Here is a 4,925-nt window from a genome sequence, read left to right on the forward strand (position 1 = left end):
AAGAGATAAAAGGAGGATGCCGTCAACAACGTGAAGCAAAGGTAACTCTCGAGGTTTCTTTTAAAATTCTGATATATAAGCGTACAGGTGAGTAAAAGTCTGACCAAATTGGAATTTTTCAAAAAATAAATTTAGTTTACTTAGTTTAATTTAAAAAAAATAAATATTATTTTGGTAGTCTTTTAAAAATTAAAATCAATTCGGTTTTGTTCGATTTTATATCAAAAATTCAATTTAATTAAACAAACTAAAACATCTGAATTTTTAATTATTTAGTAAAATATATATTTTGATTTTATTATAAAATTAAATTCTTAAATTACTTTAAATTTGGTTTAGTTATTACGATTTAACGTTCTATTTGATACATATTTACATATAAATCAATTAAATTATTTGATTTTAAACTCAATTATGTTTGATTTATTTTTTAGAGAAAATTCTATTTATCTAATGATGCTGATTCAATTTAATTTTAAACTAAATGGATCGATCTAATGCTAGCCTCTAATAAGGAAAGTAAAATAATAATTATACTCAAATATATAATCTCTAATTTAAAAAATATACTAATTATTATTTAAACATAAAAAGATACTATAAAGCTCGGATAGAAATTTCAGATTCAACCCTTTATTTCCCTTCCATTGATAAAAAGGGGATAAAATGTCATTGGCAAATAGCTGGCGCCTGGCAGCGCATGAAGTGAGTTCTGACTTCTTTGTTGATTTTCTTTTTCTTCCCTTATGAACTCAGGTTTTCCTGCAATTCTACTTGTACTTTTCCAACAATTCTATATCTCATTTCCCTTTTGAGTTTTATTTTCACAAACTTACCATTAACCTCTTCGTCCTTTCTCTATATAATTGACTTTTAATATTGAAAGAGTTTCTTTCAAATAGGGATAGAATTTTCTCAATTTCAATCGACTAGGTGTATTATATCGATTAAAAATATCATTTGGGCGATATTTTCAAAAGAGTTGTAAATGGATCCGCAAGTTTAAAGTCTGGATTTTGTTTATAAATTCATTACTTAGATTTTCTTTTTTTATTCATTCTTATAATTCCAATTAATCTTATCTATAATTGGTTTTGTAAAGTTTTATAAAATAGTGTAATAAATTCTAAAAATATATATAGAAGGGTAGTTTAGTCTCTTTTAATTAATTTTTTTTATAATTAAGACTATTAAATATTTTATTAATTTAAATAAAATATTAAAATACTTCAATTAATATACAGCAGAAAAAAAATACTTTATAGGTGGATTTTAGTGATCGAAGAGGGGTTCGAAGAAAATAAGACTACCAGTTGAGAGCTCACAATAAAATGAACTTATGTAGAGAAGATCAGTGCCAACTCCATTAAGAAGGTAGCAGGTGGACCTATGTACTATGTTGCGAGAGTGGAGGTCAAATCTTAGGGCTTAAATGAGAAAAAAGTATACATTTAGTATTAATTATACCATAGGACAAAGATCAAGGACTTATCTGTATTTTTACCTTTTATCTTTTATTCTTGCCTATAGAATTTTGCAACCTTCTCCGGTTATATGCACATTTTTTATTCGATAATATTCTTTTTATTCTTTAATTTGATGAATAAAAACCAGACATATGAAGATGGTGAGATGTGACATTGTGACTCAATCCGGCCAAATCTATCCAATTATTTTGTAGTCTAATATTTTTAGTTTTGAATTATTATTATTACTAAGGAATGATATTTCATGTTTAATTATTAGTTAATGTGAAATATGTAATTAACATAAGATTTTGAGTCTAATTAATTAGAATGTAGTATAGTTTATGTTCTTATTTAAAAGAATTGAGAAAGTTTGGGGTTTGAATTTTTTTATTTATTAATAATATCAGTATGATTTTATTTATTTTTATAGTAAGGATATCCATGTTATTTGAGCTTGTTAATAACCCTTATTTTAAGCAAATAATCAGTTTATCAAAATAGATTAATTTGCTAAAATTAATCTATTTTAATGGAGATATCAAAATATTTATATTTTAAAATCATATTTTATTATCTTTTATTCTTTGTATCTTATAGTATATGACTCTTTTGTTAACTTTTTTTTTAAAAATTAAGTTACTGTTAGTCTTAAATGAAATGACAAACCTACCCTTTCATATTCAATAAGCTCCACCACTATCAAAATCTTAATTTCACTCTCCCAGTCAATTATCACTGACCAAAGTCCAAGAATTAAAAATAAAAATAAACTCATACCATCAGCTTGTTCCATGGAACTGCAATTCTTTTACGCTATTTTCACAAACAAAGTCCACACTCTACCTAACCTAATCCATCAGTAAGTATGCTCCACGAAATAATCTCTCTTTCAGGCATTTTCACAAACACTTCATAGATCATCACTTAAAACTCTTCATTCTACAAAAACCCACCACAATCAAACTCTATACCACCCCATTTCTATACTATAGCTTAAAAAGCAGTTTCATTAAGTTGGGTGTTATTGTGATTCATCAAAGAAACCAGAGAAAAAAAAAAACTATGAAAACTTCCATCAAAGAGCAACTGTGCATCAGCACTAGCTTCTAGTGTAATTTAATAAGTTTCAGGGAGGCAAATGGTAATCAGTAATTCCTCTAAAGCAAAAAAAGTTTAAAATAGAAAAAGAAAAAGAGAAAGAAAGAAAGAAAGAAAGAAGAACGCATGAAATTCACACACGCATGGGGGCACGTGAAGGAGAGTAGGAAATGCTTGGGGGGGAGTAAGTAATGATGTGTGGAGGAAGAAAGTACAAATTATAGGTCAAGTCATGACAGCTTGAATTAATTAAATTAGGCAGGGGATGGCAGGGCAGCAGTATAATAGGCTGCAGCCCTCCCCTCTGCTGCTGCGAGTGAGAGATAGTGTGGACTGTGGCGCAATTATTCCTTAGAACTCAAAGATGATTGATACCCTGAAATACTCGCTTTTTTTCTTTTTTTTGAACAAGATAAATTTCATTACTGCGAAATGGCATTACAAGCATCTGAAAACAACAGATCCCTCAGTTTGGAGGGAGGGGAACTGCACCCAATTCACTGAAATACTCGCTTATTCAGCTCATCATACCTTTCTTCCTGTCAATGTCATATATATACTCCTCTCTTTCTTTCTTTCTTTCTTTTATATATATAACCAGCCTTTGAGTCACATAGTTTTACCACTCTACTCAGTTCTAAATCTATAATCCTATTACTGCATTTTTTTTACTTTAAATTATCATAAATGTAATTCTCTCATTATTTAGTTTAAGTATACAATAATAAAATTGCGGCATTACTTGTTACACATTTAATAATATTTTTTTTCTCAGAGATAGGTACAAAATTTAGAATCAATTTTTCGGGCACTACTTTTTCTAAAAAAAATCTTATTTTTAATAATTTTTTTAAAATATTTTATTTATACAATTTTTTTTAAAATTTTATCGAAAAAAATACTAACAGTATACTTAAAAGATATCGAAATAATATTATTTTTAATTTATATTATTTTGAAGCCAGCTTTTATTTTGAATTTTTTTTAATTTTTTTTAAATTCATCGTACAAATACTAAAAGTCTTTCAGAACTTCGACCAAAAGAAAATAATAAAAACATATCTAAAAGATATTAAAATGATATTATTTTTAACTTTTGATATTATAAATTTATTTTTTTATTTTATACCTTTTTTCTTTCAGAATTTCGTCAAAAAAAATATTAAAAATATACCTAAAACATACCGAGAATTTATTATTTTAACTTGTATTATTATGAATTTTTTTCTTCAGAATTTCGTTTGGAAAAAGATACTAGAAGTATATCTATAAAATACTGAAAGGACATTATTTTAACTTGTATTACTGTAAAATAAGCCAAATGAGACAAAATTAAAATAAAAAAAAATATAATTAAGATTAAATGTTAGAGATGATACTATTTTAATTTTATAGCAATCTCCCATTCTCTTTCGAAAAAGTTTCTTTCCCTAAAAGTGTCAAGTATACTTAAAAATACCTCAACTAAAGTATATGCAACTCTAGGCTATAAAAAAAATCAAAAGATTCAAAAATTAAGAAAACATGATTAAGATTAAAGGTTAGAGATGATATTATTTTAGTTTTCAAGAAATCATAGAATCTCCCTTTAATCTTGTATCAATCTTTTCCTTCTCTCTCTAAAACTCCCTAAATATACCTAAAAGTATCTTAACTAAAGTATATATAACAAATTCAAAAATTACAAAGTCAAAGCTAAAATTTAGAGGTTAAACCTTGGCGATTCACACAATGTCGCAAGGCCTCTTGCCAAGTCACAACAAGTTCTTTATACAATTCCACACCATCACAACTTCTTTTACGCCTGCAACAATCATTTTAGGATTTTCCTTCCATTCGACCTCACTTAGAGGCCTTGTGACTTCATATGGTAGGCTAGAATTCTTTTTTGATTGGTCCTCAAGCTCTCCCTTTTCACATATTTTAGATCCAAAGTCTTCCTTTTAACCATAATTATTTGAAAACATAACAATTGACTCCAAGTGTATCAAATTCTCATAAACCAATCCAAATTAGCATAGACTCAACATATTTAAGCAAAACAAACAATTACACCCTCTTCTAAATTAACACATCTTGAAAGGAAAATTGGCAATGAAAGAATAAGAAGTGCAACAGACCTTAAAGATCTCATAAATAGTTATTCTGCCTATTCCAACAGTTAAACTTTACTTGCCCATATTAGTATCAACAAAGTTATGAAAAAATAATCTAAAGAGTCATGAATATAAATTTTAAAACAAACTCCTTATTGCATTTCGATAGTCATATACTCTTGTAAAATCTTTTAGAAATTCTAAAATTTATGCACAATTCCATAGTTAAAAAAATTAATTAATTTCTATTGATGTAAGTTAT

The sequence above is a fragment of the Ricinus communis genome, chromosome 7 (genome assembly GCF_019578655.1).
Source record: "Ricinus communis isolate WT05 ecotype wild-type chromosome 7, ASM1957865v1, whole genome shotgun sequence".
Lineage (NCBI taxonomy): Eukaryota > Viridiplantae > Streptophyta > Magnoliopsida > Malpighiales > Euphorbiaceae > Ricinus > Ricinus communis.